Source organism: Triturus cristatus, chromosome 3_1 (assembly GCF_964204655.1).
Source record: "Triturus cristatus chromosome 3_1, aTriCri1.1, whole genome shotgun sequence".
Classification (NCBI taxonomy): Eukaryota; Metazoa; Chordata; class Amphibia; order Caudata; family Salamandridae; genus Triturus; species Triturus cristatus.
Window position 1 is genome coordinate 313,347,687 of NC_140583.1, and position 18,722 is coordinate 313,366,408.

Below are 18,722 nucleotides of genomic sequence, written 5' to 3' on the forward strand. Positions count from 1 at the left end.
TTCCCCCATGGACCACGCTTTGAACCTCGGCATCATCTTGGACAGCAAACGCACCATGAAGAACCAGATCAACGCAGTCTCCTCCGCCTCCTTCCTCACTCTGCACATGCTCCAAAAGATCTTCAAGTAGCTCCCAATCTCCACCAAACACATCTCACTCAAGCCCTCATCATCAGCTGCTTGGATTACGGCAACTGTCGTTTGCCCAACAGTGTGTGCTCGGATAGCAGGGTATGTGTGCACTGAGTTGTGCTGTGCAGCGTGGCTCCTCGCTGACAAGCTGCAAACCACTGTCCTCCAGGAAGTTGTGTCAGCCTCTAGGTGCTACCTCTTACCTCTTACCTGTGCTCTCCTCCCCAAGATCACACCGCCACAGGCACTCAGGCCACAGGCACTCCCATGCCACGCTGCATGCCACCCACCACGGAGCTTTGACAACATAGCCCGCCGGCTCCCTGATCTGGTCTCCCAAGGCCCCCACATACTCCCAGTCTCCAGCCTACCACTGCCATCTTTGCTGATGTATTGGCGATCTCGCAAGAGGGAAAGTGGAAGTTGATGATGCCTCAGTCGGAACTCGAGAGACACGGGACAGCTCCAGTCCGCACCAGTCTCTGATTTTCGTTCTAGTTAAATTCACAGATAAGATGCATTGGCAAGAGGGAGATAGCATTACATAAGCTCTTAACTTATGATTGTCAGATTTCATTTCACCACCAACGTTTTTAAAGTAGGGGGGAGGTAAGCTCCTCAGCATAGCAGAGTTTTTTTCTGACCTCCGCTCTCCAAGCGAAGTGCGGAGTGGGCCACACTCCAAAAACTCCACTGGTGGAGCAAAGTCCACCGCCCACCTCCCTCTCCCTCGCTCACACCCCTGCATCCGCTGAAGCAACAGTGGAGGACACTCCTTCTCCTACCTTGCTGCCAAGTCCTGGATCAGCCTTCCCCCTCCATCTCTGGACCTCACCCTCCCTCCAGGAATTCAGACGGGGCCTCAAAACCTGGCTATTCAACTGATGCCACCAGGCTCTGAGCACCTGGATACACTTGCGGACAAATGTTCCTCTTGAGAACAATACTCTGACTTTCACTTATGTTTTGTAACGGAGAGTTTTCAAAGGCCCCAATTAATTGAGAGGCTTGTGACATTGGAATAATTAGAAAACATTATCCTGTATTTTAGTTCAGGCTAACAATCGAGTCAAAATTCATTCTCTATTGTAGATTTCTTCCCTCTGATCCCTGTTTGCAATTACAGGGAAATATTTGCATGATTTGAGAAACAAGTGAAGCTGGCATCTAGGGATTATATTTTCAAAATGGTGTGTCTGCAGGTTTTCAGGTAAACAGTCCTGTAATGGAAATTTAAAGAGTTTAGTAGAAAATAAACTCTTTAGTGGCAGAAATGACTTACTGTCTCCAAGGATCAACAAATTCATGATATTAAGAACAAATCCCAGGAATAACTTTAGTCGTCTTAGAACAAAAAGCAGCAATAATAAATAGATCAACTTATAACAGAGTTTTATGGTTATAAGCTGGCAACCATGAAAATTGGCTGTCCTAGAACAAGGGAGAGGGGTTTACCGTGGGATATTTATTATATTGGAAGAAAACCCCAACAATCGAGGAGTCTTTCTTTCTGGTGAAGAATAGTGACATTTAGTGATGTGATAAACAACATTATTATTCGAAAACCTTTGATTTAATATATATATATATATATATATATATATATATATATATATATATATATATATATATATATATATATATATATATATATATATATTCACTGAAAAAACCATAGGTTTCAGGGGCGTTATAGTTCACTAAGATACACTTAATCAGTCAGTTATACAATCAATTTTTCAAAAACAAATCATCCATTTAGACACTTATACACCCATTTATTCTTCCATCGACCTTGAGATATACATATATAAAACATATGTAATTTTCAGAAAAACACACATTCACTGGATGATGTCATCAGTGATGTCCTTTGAGATGTCATGAGTGATGTCATGAGTGATGTCACTGACCATGTCATGAGTGATGTAATATGTGACATCATCAGCAGTGCATTGCGGGCGCGCAATTCATAGTTAGCTGAACTAACTATAACGGGGGAATTTCAATGGTTTTTTACAAGTGAAAAGTCCAGCTAACTATAACGCCCCTGAAACTCATGGTTTTTTCAGTGAATTTTTAAGGTTTTTTAAATGATAATTCCTAACTATAACGTGCCTAAAACCTATCGTTTTTTCAGTGAATTTCAAAGGTTTTTTAAATGCTAATTTCTAACTATGCCTACAGACATAGGACATGTGAAGAAAGAAGTAAAAACGCACAAAAAGAAAAAAAAGAAATGCAGAAAGAAGCAACAGAAGTCCTCAAAGACGAAGAAAAGTGCAGGAAGAAGGATAACAGGCAGAAAGAACAAACAGAAGAGCAGAAAGAAGCCTTGTTGCAAAATCATCCTGTACCCTCAACTTTTTCAGACGGATACTGGTGGTAACTGAGTCTGACTAACCAGTCCTAGAGCAGGTGCTATGTTAAAAGACACTCAGAATACAGTGAAAACACCTACAGACACTAGGGAACACTATACGTTGGGGTCCCCCTGTGATTAGCATGACCTCTTCTGTAAGCCCCTAGTATATAATAGGGCAGGGGATTAAAACTACCTCTTAAAACGCGCCACAGGGCGTGTTTGCACACGTTACCCCCGGCCCCGTCCCCTCCCTTCCCCACTGTGTAAACACTCCCTGTGGCCGTTTTAAGTTGGGAGATTAAGTCCCCTTGAATCCTGCGGGTCCCTAGGGTCCAACTAGACCACTAGGTACCTCCAGTAAGCGCCACAGAGCTGCGTTGCAGAGAGATGTAAAAAGGGGCACGGCCTAGACAACCTCCCTGCAACGCAGCGCAGTGGCGCTTACTGGAAGCATCTGGTGGGCTAGTTGGCCCCCAGGGTCCCTCAGGATCGAAGGGGAATTATTTCCCTAACTTAAAACGCGCCACAGGGCGTGTTTGCACACGTTAGCTCAGGCCCCGTCCCCTCCCTTCACCACTGTGTAAACACGCCCTGTGGCCGTTTTTAGTTGGGAGATTAAGTTCATTTGAATCCTGAGGGTCCCTAGGGTCCAACTAGCCCACTAGGTACCTCCAGTAAGTGCCACAGAGCTGCGTTGCAGAGAGGTGTAAAAAGTGGCACGGCCTGGACCACATCTCTGCAACGCAGCTCAGTGGCGCTTACTGGAAGCACCTGGTGGGCTAGTTAGCCCCCAGGGGCCCTCAGGATTGAAGGGGAATTATTTCCCCAACTTAAAACGCGCCATAGGGCGTGTTTGCACACGTCACCTCAGGCCCCGTCCCCTCCCTTCCCCACTGTGTAAACACGCCCTGTGGCCGTTTTAAGTTGGGAGATTAAGTCCCCTTGAATCCTGAGGGTCCCTAGGGGCAAAATAGCCCACTAGGTACGTCCAGTAAGCGCCATTGCAGAGAGGTGTAAAAAGGGGCACGGCCTGCACCACCTCTCTGCAACGCAGAGCAGTGGCGCTTACTAGAAGCACCTGGTGGGCTAGTTGGCCCCCAGGGTCCCTCAGGATTGAAAGAGAATTATTTCCCCAACTTAAAACACGCCACAGGGCGTGTTTGCACACGTCACCTCAGGCCCCGCCCCCTCCCTTCACCACTGTGTAAATGCGCCCTGTGGCCGTTCTAAGTTGAGAGATTAAGTCCCCTTGAATCCTAAGGGTCCCTATGGTCAACCTAGCCCACTAGGTACCTTCAGTAAGCGCCACAGAGCTGCGGTGCATAGAGGTGTAAAAAGGGGTGTGGCCTCAGAACACCTGTCTGCAATGCAGCTCCCTGGCACATACTGGGGATACCTGTTGGCCCTCAGGGACCCTCAGTATTGAAGGGGAAATAATTCCCCAACTTACAACTGGCCAGGGGGCGTGTTTGCAGAGTGCTGCAAGGAGGGTGTGTGGCCTCCGGCGCGATGCCGGTCTTTTATTTTTTTAAGAAGGAGGGCTGAGTGGCCCCCCTTCTTTTTCTAATTTATTGGCCCTGGGGACCCCATCCCCCAGGGCCTGCACCCTAATTTTTTTTGTTGAAAAAAATATATTTGGAAGGGGGCCGGCCCCGGGTCTCGGCCTTTTTTAAAAGAAAAAATCTTTCGGAGGGGGCTGCGTTGCCATCCTCCTCAGGCCACTTATGGCCCCGGGGACCCCATCCCCCGGGGCCGACCTTTGTTTTTTATAAATTTAAAAAAATATATATTTATAGAAACACCTAGGACATGCTGGACAAACCGTATGTACCTATCACCATGACGATTTGCGTGATATTCATTAAAAGGCGACTATGCATACAATGAATCCACGTGGAATGTATTTACACCGCTACTGAAGCTCTGACATGTCTGACGCCCTACCGTGCCTAATCCCGGCGCCCCCGCCGGTGGGTACTCTCCAAGTAGACACCCTTATCGTTTATTTATACAAACATGGGTAGCTATTGACAGGCACATTTAATACACACGCACACCAAGCCATTCAAAGGGGATTCGACAAAAATTCGACCAAACTATGCAAGAAACCCCCCTCATGGTTAATAAAACACACATCCACCGCCGGATGTGTAATACTTTTTATTTTACTCTCTGGAAAGGAGACGAACCTCACTTGAGAGTCACAGCGTGCTCCTGGCTGAGCCCAATGCTGTGTTACACCCACCAGTGCCCGCCGAGTGCCACACACCTGTGTGTTGTATTCCACACTCTCTAGCCCATGTGCACTGTAACATCACCCCGTGAATATGTCATGCCACACTTGCCTTCGCACGGGTTATATTGCCCCATCTAACGTGCCTTCCTCGATGCCTATGTTATAACGCACAGCGCTATGCCATACATATTACAATCTGGGATCCATATCTTTGTCACAGTGCATATGCAACGTTACACTCCCCAGCACATATTTTATATTACAACTTTAGAGACTAGTTAGGTTACACAACACTGCCCTGTGCATATTACACTCCAAGGCGCATATCGCATAGCACGCGCTAGAGCCTGTGCTATTTCGTGCTCTCCAATGAATCGGTCATTGCGCACAATGTATTGCATATTATATTTCACGCCCCAGTTCATCTTATATCACACTTTTTGGTGCATAGTTTATACCATATACTATATCTAGTCTTCATTTTCAATCGTGCTCTCAGGACTATGTTCTATATAACACTACCCTTTTCACGAGCATTACATTTTGCGATGGGAGGTGGAGGGTCAGGGGGTGTTTCTGCCAAGTGAGTCCGGAGTCACAGTCACAAACGTCCTCTTCTTCCTGAATAAAAGTGAGATTATGCTGCATACTTGTTCATATTTTAAGTAGTTCGCACAGACACACATTTTAAAAACAATAAAGTTCCTAATACCCACCTTCTCTGAACAGTTAGCTTGTTGCCCCATCCACCTCCTCCCTATCCTCTGTTGTCTGAATCCATGGACTAGCCTCCTCCCTCCTGTCATACATGGTCTGATGTGCTGCCACTGCCCTCCATTTAACATGATGTACCAGTCCACCTCTCCTGCCCTCCATTGCCCAATTCTATGGCCCATCATTGACCTCCTGCTTAGCCTCTGTGCTTAGCTTGCTGCCCCTATTCTCCTTCCCCCTACTATCCAATGTCTTTGTGCATGCCCCTGCTCCATCCTTTTTGCCCACCATGTTCCATGGACCTTCCACTCCTATCTACTCTGAGTGTTCTGTTGAGTTGCCACTCCCCTCCCACCTGCCTAGCATTGTCAGATGACTGTAACCTGTCCCTGCCACCTCCACCCTGCCTGTCCACATGCCATACCCCTATCCCCTTCCTCCTGTCCTCCATGGTCCATTTTACTGCCACACCCTTCTGCCCTCCCTGGTCTGTTGTGCTGCAGCTGCTCCATCTGCCTGCCCCGTGCGGTGTGTTGTGAGGCCCCTTCCCCTGAACTCTCTTGTCTGTGCCGAGGTCCTGACCCTCCCTTCTATCCTCCATGGTCCTTTGTGCATGCCCCTGCACCCTCCTTCTTGCCCATCATAGCTATTGTGCTGCCACTAACCCTCCCACTTGCCATGCATGGTCTTCTGTGCTGCCATAGCCCCTCCCACCTTCCCTGTGTGGTCAGCTAGCTGCCCTGACCCTCTCCCGCCTTCCCTCCATGGTCTGTGTGTATGCCATCATAGTCTCACTGTTGCTCTCCATGGTGTGTCTTGTTTCTAGTGCCCATCTTGCCTGACCTCCATGGTCATCTTGCTGCTCCTGCCCTGCCCCCTTGACCCCAGCCCTCTGTTTCCATGTGCAGACCCCTATTCCCTTCCTCCTGGCTTGTCTGTTCCATTGTAATGCCCCTGATCCGTCCCTCCTGCCCTTTATGGTCTGTTATGCTGCAGCTTTCCCTCCTGTCTGTCCATTATGGTCAGCTAGCTACCATTGCCTCTTCCCCCCTGTTCTCTGTTGTCCATGTGCATGGTCCTGTCCCCTCCCTATTGCTTTCTATGGATTGTTGTGCTGCACTCCCGTCCCGCATGCCCTGTGTGGTGTATTGTGCTGCTGCAAATCCTGATGCCTGCCCTGTAGGGTCAGTTTGGTGCACCTCTCCATGTCCCTCCTGTCCTCTGTTATCCGAGTCCATGTCCCTACCCCAATTCCTCCTGCCTACCATGATCCAATGTACCATACTTGCGAACATTTTGAACTTGGTAAGAGGGAGATTTTGACAAAAAACTGGGTATTGATTTTCCCCTTTGAGTTACATTGAAAAAGAGGAGATTGTAGACAGGAGACAGATCAAATAAAACCCACTTGAGCTTAAAAACATTGGACGTTTCCTGGCTGAAACTGGTCTGTTGGCATGTATGGTTGTACTACCACTGCCTCTTCCTTCTGCCCACAATGGTCTATTATATTGCCACAGCCTCTCTTGCCAGTCCCGTATTGTTGGTTTGTTGCCCCTGCCCCCCTTTCCACTGCCCTCCATAGTCTGTTGTGCTGCCACTGCCCTTCCTGCCTGCCCAAATTGTTGCCTCTGCACTCTCCTACCTGCCTTCAATATTCAAAGTCCGTGCCCCTGGCCTCTGCCTCTCAACAGTATCCCAATGAACAACTAGATTGCTAACATTCTATATTTATTACAAATGTGTGGAACGCCTGACGTCATCTTGATGTAATCAAAACTGTAATACCTAGAGCATTTCCTTTAGAAATTACATATATGAGAGGGTCTTATTTGCATCAAAATTATGGTTAGTCCTCTAAAAAACTAAAATGAGGAGTTTATTTTAATAGCGACAAAGAACTTTTAAATTATTTGTAATCTTTATGTTTTTTTATCCAGTTGACCACTTGATTAAATGTTGCACTTAGGGGAGAGGATGTGGTGTTACTTCCAGAGCTGCAGACTTTGCAACTGGGGAACCAGGTTGGAGTTTCTGCTTCAGCTCAACATTCTGTGATTCTGGTCAAATCACTTAATCTCCCCATGTCTACAAGCAAAATGAATTTGATCTTGTGTGATGTAACCAATGCTCATGTAAAGCACTCCAATACCTGACAAGTCTGCACTATATAAAACTGCAAATACACAAACAACGAGGTGCCGATCACGATCCGGTAAAAAATTCCCCCGTGCGACTCGTATCGGGTCTTTTTACCGTACGAATCGTACAAGTGCCGTACGAACTGGCAATCACGATTCGCATGGTAAAAAGTCCATACGAACCGCACCGGGAATCATTCCCCACACGTCCTCGGGTCGGAAAATGTGTCCGACACGTCCTCGGACGATTTACCTTACAAACGTAAAAATCCAAGTCCGACCGAGGAATCACGATCCATCCCGTGCGTCCGAGCCTACAACCGTATGGAAAAAACACCGTCCGCACCGAACACCTATAGCAACCATGGAGACATGTGCCCGCATACGCGCCCAACACTCCCCCCAGCCCCCGTACGTCCGACACGTACCCCCCGTATATGTATACCCCCACCCGTCTAGGTACACCCCAGTACGTTCCAGTCGTACCCCCACCCCAGTACGTGTCGTACCACCGTCAATGTACACCCCCCCACCCCTGTACGTGTCGTACCACCGTCTATGTACACCCCAGTACGTTCCAGTCGCACCCCCACCCCAGTACGTGTCGTACCCCCCGTGTACCTACACCCCAGTACGTTCGAGCCACACCCCCACCCCAGTACGTGTCATAGCCCCGTCTACCTACACCCCAGTACGTTCCAGTCGTACCCCCACCCCAGTACGTGTCGTACCCCCCGTGTACCTACACCCCAGTACGTTCGAGCCACACCCCCACCCCAGTACGTGTCATAGCCCCGTCTACCTACACCCCAGTACGTTCCAGTCGTACCCCCACCCCAGTACGTGTCGTACCCCCCGTGTACCTACACCCCAGTACGTTCGAGCCACACCCCCACCCCAGTACGTGTCATAGCCCCGTCTACCTACACCCCAGTACGTTCCAGTCGTACCCCCACCCCAGTACGTGTCGTACCCCCCGTGTACCTACACCCCAGTACGTTCGAGCCACACCCCCACCCCAGTACGTGTCATAGCCCCGTCTACCCACACCCCAGTACGTTCCAGTAGTACCCCCACCCCAGTACGTGTCGTACCACCGTCAATGTACACCCCCCACCCCTGTACGTGTCGTACCACCGTCTATGTACACCCCCCCACCCCTGTACGTGTCGTACCACCGTCTATGTACACCCCAGTACGTTCCAGTCGTACCCCCACCCCAGTACGTGTCGTACCACCGTCAATGTACACCCCCCCACCCCTGTACGTGTCGTACCACCGTCTATGTACACCCCAGTACGTTCCAGTCGTACCCCCACCCCAGTACGTGTCGTACCACCGTCAATGTACACCCCCCCACCCCTGTACGTGTCGTACCACCGTCAATGTACACCCCCCCACCCCTGTACGTGTCGTACCACCGTCTATGTACACCCCAGTACGTTCCAGTCGTACCCCCACCCCAGTACGTGTCGTACCACCGTCAATGTACACCCCCCCCACCCCTGTACGTGTCGTACCACCGTCAATGTACACCCCCCCACCCCTGTACGTGTCGTACCCCCGTGTACCTACACCCCAGTACGTGCGAGCCACACCCCCACCCCAGGACGTGTCATAGCCCCGTCTACCCACACCCCAGTACGTTCCAGTCGTACCCCCACCCCAGTACGTTCCTGGCGCACCCCCAACACAACCTCCTAAGTACGGAGCGCACCCCATGCCCCAACATCACAACCGCATGTACGAGTCGTACAAAGCCACACACAAGGACCAAATCGTACAACCAAATGGCCCATGTACACACCGTACACACGCTCAAAACGCACGTACACAACAAGGACAAAACAAAACAACTCAACAATACACCATTCGAAAGGCACACAGCCACTAAACATGGCCAACAACCACTAAAATAACACAATCACTGACCTGCAACTGTCAAAAACAAACAGAGGCCCAATACACCACCACTCCTTATAACACACCCACCCAAAATTCAAACACTGCCACACCCACCCATGGACCAATAAAAAGGGCCCACACACACAAACCATGAGCCTTTGCAACAGACCCACTGCTGCCAGACACCACAGAACCAGACTACAAGCGACACCACATCTTACACTTGCACACCTTCACACGACCACCCTCACAAACACCCTCTCATCACATTCACACACAACCATCCACACCCCCCCCCAACATCCACACACCCCCCACACCCACACCATCCCCACCCACACCCCTCACCATGCCCACTACCAAGAATCCAAAGTTCAGTCACCGAGAGTTGGAGGTCCTTGTTGATCAAATCCTCAGAGTCGAGCCACAGATCTTTGGAACATTGGTCAGAAGCACCAGCCAGGCAGCCAAAACAGCCATGTGGCAGACCATCGTCGATGCTGTGAATGCTGTTGCGGACACCAGGAGGACCAAGCAGGATTGCCAGAACAGGTGGTACGATCTGCGGAGGAGGGTCAGAGCCAAGAGACAGGAGGACCACGACCAGGCCAACGCCACCGGAGGAGGGCCCTCCCGCAGACCCGTACAGTACCATCCCTGGGAGGAGAGCGTGATGGCCATACTGCCGGTGGAGGCAGTTGAAGGAGTAGAAGGACTCCGAGACCCGGGTGAGTACACAAACAACGCACCTCACATGGGGGGAACTGCAACCACAACCAAAATTAATAACAGGCACGCAACCACCACAAGCCATCGCATTACTCAACCACACTCCATGAGCAGGCACATGCCACTGCTGCCACCATGCCCCATGCACCCAGCTGGACAATGTCAAGTCACAGGCCACAGAAGACAACAACACATGACACGGTAACCCGGATGTCGGGAGGCTGGGCACCAAGAATCACATAGTGCGACTCCAAAGCAGACAACAATGCCCTCTGCCCATATGGCCTAGGTCACAGCCAGACAAACACTGTGTCCCAACACAGGAATGACTTGCCAGCAAATGGCGGACGCCTTGCATCAACACATGGGGGTGAAGGCACTGTTTTGCACATGCCAGCAGCTAATGAACAGCCAACAGTGTGAAAGAGTGGCAGCACACACCACCACAGCAGCAGCGCACAGACACACAGCAGACAAAATGGGTGCCTGGAGATCAGAAACAAACTCACATCAACAGGCCAAGGGCCACTCAAAGATCTGCTAACAGTGTGTGCCCAGGAAGCTGGGCCAAGGTGACAGAGGGTGACACACGGAGGGAGGGAGAGGGGGACACAGAGGGAGGGAGAGGGGGACTGAGAGGGAGGGAGACGGACAGAGGGAGGAGGCTGACACACAGAGGGAGGGAGAGGGGGACAGAGAGGGAGGGAGAGGGGGACAGAGAGGGAGGGAGACACAGGAAGATGGACAGAGGGAGGAGGCTGACACACAGAGGGAGGGAGAGGGGGACAGAGAGGGAGGGAGAGGGGGACAGAGAGGGAGGGAGACACAGGAAGATGGACAGAGGGAGGAGGCTGACACACAGAGGGAGGGAGAGGGGGACAGAGAGGGAGGGAGAGGGGGACACAGAGGGAGGGAGAGGGGGACAGAGAGGGAGGGAGAGGGGGACACAGAGGGAGGGAGAGGGGGACAGAGAGGGAGGGAGAGGGGGACAGAGAGGGAGGGAGAGGGGGACTGAGAGGGAGGGAGACGGACAGAGGGAGGAGGCTGACACACAGAGGGAGGGAGAGGGGGACAGAGAGGGAGGGAGAGGGGGACAGAGAGGGAGGGAGACACAGGAAGATGGACAGAGGGAGGAGGCTGACACACAGAGGGAGGGAGAGGGGGACAGAGAGGGAGGGAGAGGGGGACAGAGAGGGAGGGAGACACAGGAAGATGGACAGAGGGAGGAGGCTGACACACAGAGGGAGGGAGAGGGGGACAGAGAGGGAGGGAGAGGGGGACAGAGAAGGAGGGAGACACAGGGAGAGCAAATCAGTCCTGTGGTGTGTGGGAATGTCTGCTCATCAGCAGGTGGACTGCGTGCATGTAGACAAGGGTGGCCAGTGCCAGAACCCCCCCTCATCATCATGGCAAAACGCAGGGCCATGTCACAACCTGTACACGAGCACAAGGACAGCCACCTGCATCATATGAGTGTGTGGATCCACTCCATGTGCACATGTACAGTGCTACAAGGAAGGCGCAAATGCATAGCTCGGCACACATGCACACTCCACTGCTGACTGCAGTCACACTTGACGCAGCAAGTAAGACTGTGCCACACATAGTTAAAGGGGCCAAATTGGTGCCCAAGGGACACACACATGCACAAGTGCACTGTGAGTGGAATGCAAGACAGATCCTAATTCCAAGAGGAAATGTGCCAACTTTATAACGGATGAAACATGGATGTTGCATGGATCAAAATTAACATTTTCTCTCTCACACACAGGTCAACGTCGTGCTCCACCCCCCAACACTGGGGGGGAACACTCACAGGACCCGGATCTGCAGGAGACCGATCCCACCGGCAGCGACCACTCTCACCACTCTGCGGACGACCCCGACCGACCTGGCCCCTCTGGTGTCCAACCACCTGCAGCACCTGCGTCAGGTACAACCGTGCCAACCACCACCCCCACTCCTGCCACATCCCAGGAGACACCCAGGATCCCTGCCCCAACACCACAATGCAGCCAGGCTCGCCAGGAGGGACACGGTGTCCCGGGCACCCAGGAGGAGGCAGGCGACAACGCCAATGCCACCCCTCAGGGGTCCCGGAGACCCGATGTGCCCACAAGTGCAGGCCAGGCGCAAGTGGGCAGGGGTGGTGGGAGTGGAGGACGGCGGAGGCGCGAGCCTGACCAGTTGGCTGGGGATCCGGTATTTTCACATGTCCGTAACATCCTGGACTCATACCGGCAGGACACCACGGGCATGGCCCAGGTTGTGTCCGTCCTCGAGGGGATCAAGGTCCAGCAGGCCCAGCAACATGCGGAGCTAATAGCCTGTCTACAGCTACACCAACGGAGGATGGAGGACAGACAGGCTGAGCAAGTGACGGCGTCCCAGGGGATTCACGCTGAACTCCGTCGGATGGCCGACACCATGGCCGACCCTCCCTGTGCCAGAAGGCGGAGAACATCACCACCCACAGGGAGGGATCATGAGGAGGAGGAGGAAACATCCGACGGAGCATCCCAGATGTCGTCACGGCCTGCTGCTGAGGTTCCCCGCAGGAAGCCGGGTCGTCCACGGAAAGGACCGTGAGGGTGGCTGCTACATCACCATCTCCCAGGACACCTGGCCTGGCACCTGGCCCACTGGAGCAACAGCATCACAGCATCAAGAGACATTCTCTGCCACATGGCCCTGCTGGTCACTGGCTGACCAATGTTGACAAAGACTGTGGCATGGACTCTGAGGATTTCCAATGGCAAGGACACCAACTCCCCTACTGAACTTTGGATTCCCTAATCCCGGAAAGCCCCTCACTTTGTCCCCCCCCCCCCCATAATAAATCACACTATTAAGAGTAGATGCCTGCTGGTAGCATTATTACCTAACATGTGTCTTGTACAGTCTAAACATGCCTGAGTCATCTGTTCACTTCAACCATCCACACCCTGGGGCCTGAGTCTGGCACAGGACACATGGGTCACAGTTTATTAGGCAAGACAGACATGGAGCACCATACACACCCGTGATGGTCAGAACCAGCTGAGGGGGTGGCCGAACAACCGTGCTGACAGACACATTGAGTACAGCAACAGTCATGCGCAGAGGTCAGGGATCCTGGCCCGTGTCCTGGGGGGCACCCAGGTACGTGTAGACAGGTGGCAGAACCATGTCCTGCAAGCTTGAGTCCGGTGGATGCAGAGAATGGGGGCCTGGACAACGTTGGATGCATGGGGATGGCACATGTCACACTACCCACACAGTCATGGACATCATGCCCAATACACAGTCTCAGCACACACACACAGCTTGCATCTTGCCACTCGACACATTGACACATAGCCACAATCTGGGAATACCATGCCAGACATGCAGGATGCACCGTGCCAACACACCAGCATTGACTGAGAAGAGGCACCTTGGAGGCATAGGGACACCTTTAATAGTCATGTTTTTGGGATTGCAGAGGCAACTTGAAGTACACATGAACACATCATGTGGAGTAACATGTGGCTCAAACACTGGCACCCCCCTTCTGCAGCACAAATGCGTGATAGCCATGGAACTGGCACACAAGTGTCGGCTAACAGCTAAATACCCACAGCTGCTCACGGAGAGACTGCCATACACCATACATCCGCTGATGTGGAAGTCCCACGCCATGTCAAGACAATGTTAACCGTATGTGTCCGAGGGCAGTGTCACACACATTGATGCCTTCATCACAATCCACTATCCCATCACTGATGACTGACAACCAGGCAGCCCATCTATTCAGGTGTACCCAGCTGCATGTTGTGTCCCATGGGGATGCCACATGTCTGCAGAGGAACCAAACCCCGACCTGACCAGTGTGCACACATCGTGAACAACTGCCACACCCAATACACCCCAGATGCATCCCTTACCCCATGGAGACTTCCAAACGTGTCCGTGCCTGTAACGCTGAGTCAGCCCACGATGCCATGTCCATGAGGAATAGCAGTGCCACAACAATGCAACCAGAAGACGGCATGCGCAGGTACCTGGGGAAGAGAGACACACAAGAAGTCAGCCACAAAGAGCACAGCCACTTGCATGTGCATTGACTCGACACATGTATGGATGAAAAAATGCTAGGTCACAATTATGAGTGGGGAAATACTACCATCACTGCCACCATCACTCCAGTGACACACCCACGCACACCTCTGACTCACGTGCCATACATGCAGGTGGAGACACGCATCACAACACATGCCACACGGGGACCAAGGCGTGCACACTCAGACACTGGTACTCACCACTAAGCAAAGAAGTCGCGTATGAGCCGAGTCCGGATGTCCTCTTGCGGCTCCACATCCTCCACATCACTAGCCCCATTGCCAAGCCCTTCGTCCTCCACGGGTGGATGGTCCTCGTCATGTTGATTCAGGATGAGTGGCACAGCTCTTTCAACTGCCATGTTGTGCAGCATGCAGCAGACCATGAAGATCTTGCAAACCTTTGCCGGGGCATATGGGAGTGCGCCGCCGGTCTTGTGGAGGCACCGGAATCGGCTCTTCAGCATGCCAAACGTCCTCTCTATCACTCGCCTTGTCCGGCCATGGGCGGTGTTGTAGCGGAGCTGGGCCGGCGTGATGGGGTTGCGGAGAGGTGTCAGCAGCCAAGGCATGTTGGGATAGCCAGCGTCCCCTAAATGGAAAGCACATGGATATCGTTAGAACTGGCGAAGCGGTAGTGCTGCTCGGCCAAACAGAATACAGGACAGACAGACTGTACCCACCAACAACACATGCTCGTTCGTTGCGCAGCTGCATCATCATATCAGGCATCCCGCTACGCCTCATGATGTAGGCATCGTGTGCTGATCCTGGGAAACGAGCACAGACATGTGAAATCACCATGTTGGACAGACACACCACAAGGGCATTGATGGAGTGGTAGTGCTTCCGATTGCGGTACGCCACCTCCCGTGCGTGTGGTGGTACCAAACCTACATGTGTCCCATCTATGGACCCAATGACATGGGGCATCCCTCCCAGGGCATAGAAACCACGCTTGACCTCAGTCATCTGTTCAGGGGTTGGGAACTTGATGAAGTCATCCAGGTGAATCAACATGGCCTCCAAGAAATCATGCAGCACACCGCTGAACATGCTCTGGGACATGCCACCAACATGAGCTATGGTATTTTGGAAGGTACCCGTGGCAAGGAAATGTAGGGCAGCCATTACCTTCAGCTGGGGTGTCAGTGCCGTAGGATACCTGTGCTGCGGTTGCAGGTGTGGTGCCAGTCTCGCCGTCAGCTCCAGAATCAACGGTTGGGTGAAGCGGTAGAGCCGGATCCTGTCATTCTCCTGCATGGTGGCCAAGTCTGGAATTCTTCGGGCAACAGGAGGCGCTCTGCAGTAATTTGGAAGTGACAAGGAAGAGTGAGTGCACTACGAGAACAACTCATGTCTACTGAGCACATGTAAATCTGGCAATACACACATGCCACATAGGGAGTCAGGCATGTGCTACATGCCCAGGACACGTATGGATGCAAGGTGACACTCCTTCCAAGACCCAGCTACACACGGTGATTGAGAACCTCCCCATGCCAAGCCATGGAAATAGCTGTGTCCCAGTGCAAGTGCACTGCCCGACGCAAGACAGGAGTGACATACACCCACACATCAGCAGAAGTGTGATGCCGATTGCAGAGACTGGCAGCGGAACACTTGAGCCACAGGTCACATGACATTACACTAGTCCAGCCCACACACCTTGCCATGAAGGTGCACATGTCATGACTCACCACACATTCCTTGTGAGTTTGCTGACATGGCCTTGTCACGCTACTCCGTGTCCCTTGCATACATGTGCACCTCACATCCGAGAACACATGAGGAATGGTGTTGGGAACAGTGTGCAATGACAATCTACACACAGTCACATGTTGGTTGCTGCAACGGCTGCAGGTTTTGAGGGTGCTACAACATCAACCTGATGTAAATCCCGGACACATATATGGCATAGTCACATTGTGCACTGTGGGTAGTGATAAGTCATGTGTCATGACCCCTGTACCTGGCATCATGGGACACTTCCGTGTGTTGGTGTCGGTGCCATGCCAGTGACGCTCACCCCAAGTGCGCAGTCCCACATGCACACATGTCAAAGGAGTCAAGGGCATGCCTGGCACACATTGCACCCTCACACAGTACACATGTACACATCTCATCATACATCTGGTGCCTTCTCCACTCAGGAGGCATGTTCCACATCACAGCCTGTGACACCTGTGCCCCACACATGTGGTAATGCACAGACGATGCCTTGATGTCCATTCCTGGACAAGTATGTCCATCCATGGACAAGTATGTCCGCCCTATTCCTACATGTGTGTCGCCTATCACCACAGTGATGTGTAAAATCCGCCGTACTGCTGCTGAGAGGGCCTGTGCATGTTCCCAAATCACTGTGGGAGTGCTGCCGTATGTGTACCCATCGTGATGGCGAGCGTAGATGCGAGTGTACGGTCCGTGCCACTACGGGTACGCATACGCGTGCAGACCCATAGTGATGGAGAGCGTAAATGTGAGTGTACGGTCCGTACCACTACGAGTACGCATACGCGTGCAGACCCATAGTGATAGAGAGCGTAGATGCGAGTGTACGGCCCTATCACTATGGGTCTGCACGCGTATGCGTACCCGTAGTGGTACGGACCGTACACTCGCATCTACGCTCACTATCACTATGGGTCTGCACGCGTATGCGTACCCGTAGTGGTACGGACCGTACACTCGCATCTACGCTCACTATCACTACGAGTACGCATACGCGTACAGACCCATAGTGATGGAGAGCGTAGATGCGAGTGTACGGTCCGTACCACTACGGGTACGCATACGCGTGCAGACCCATAGTGATGGAGAGGGTAGGCATGCATGTACGGGCCGTTGCCATGCATTTGGGGTGCCCTAGGGCCCCCACACGCACCGTACCTGTGTGTGATGCTCCAAATTACATAGGGGACAAGTATTAAGGCCTACATGCATGCTGGTTGTCATGGAGACCAAGTTCAAAATTCGAAATTGTTCTGGAAGGTGCACAGCAGAAGTCAGTTGGAATTTGTCTACTTTGTTGCAATGTGTTTGTGGGGCTGACATCATGCAGGAGAATGAAACCGATAGAGAACACACAGACTGCTAGGTTTGTAGGGATTGGTGGAAACATAGGATGCAAATGTGAGTGACCAATCTCTCTGTACTCCTGTGCATGAGACTGGGCAGAAGGGCACATATAAGGCAGCCAGGTTCCATGAGGGAGCACTTGCCTGCACATCTTTGCATTCGTCGACCCAGCTGCTGCTACTGATTCTCTGGAACCATGTCAAGGGCTGTGGAGAGGACACAGCCATTCACCCTGGAGGAGAACATGGCTCTGCTGGATGTGATCCTCCCACAGTACCCCATGCTGTATGGGCGACCAGGGTATCAGGTGAGTGCATAGGCCACTGCCACAGACTGTCCCTATGTTGTAACTGTGACTCCTGCCATTGCGTCCAGGTGTAACACACATGCCATGTACTGTCGGGGGGGTCCCAGGGGGGGGGTGCCTGATGTCTCCCAGCAGTGCCCTGAGACAGGAGGGGTGGGGGCCTATCACTCACAGCAGTGCCCTGAGACAGGAGGGGTGGGTACAGAGTGCTCCCAGCAGTGCCCTGAGACAGGAGGGGTGGGTACAGTGTGCTCCCAGCAGTGCCCTGAGACAGGAGGGGTGTGTGCCTATCACTAACAGCAGTGCCCTGAGACAGGAGGGGTGGGTACAGAGTGCTCCCAGCAGTGCCCTGAGACAGGAGGGGTGGGTGCAGTGTGCTCCCAGCAGTGCCCTGAGACAGGAGGGGTGTGTGCCTATCACTAACAGCAGTGCCCTGAGACAGGAGGGGTGGGTGTGATGCACAGTGTGAGCCTTGATCATTGATTGTGACATTGCCATCATTCCACCTGTGTACCCACTGTGGCACGTAGTGCTTTTTCCCCTCACCAGGGGATGATGTCCCTATGACAAAGGTGCAATGCGTTGGCTGCATGACATGCCGTGTTGTAACCAGCTAATTTGTACCCATATGTCTCTCTGTGACATGTGGCTGGTGTATTGATGTGGTGTCACTTGTTCTTCCTCACAGGTAGGCGCCACTGCCAAGGAGCAGATCTGGCTGACCGCCGTCAGTGCCGTGAGGCGTGTGGATGGTCGGAGGCGGAGCCTGCCCCAGGTGAGGAAACGCTGGCAGGATATCCGGTGCTGGACGCGGAGGATTGCACGGCTCCTGCTGGGGGACTCACTTGAGAGCCACAAGAACCGCGGCCGCCGCCGTCTGAGCCACCTCCACAGGCGTGTGCTGCCGGTGGTCTTTCCAGACCTGGAGAGGCGCTTACAGGCGATGCAGCAGCCGGAAGGGGGTAGGTACATGTGTGTTTGTTGTGTGTCACCGGCATTTGTAAGGGCACAGTAGCATGAATTCACTGGCAGG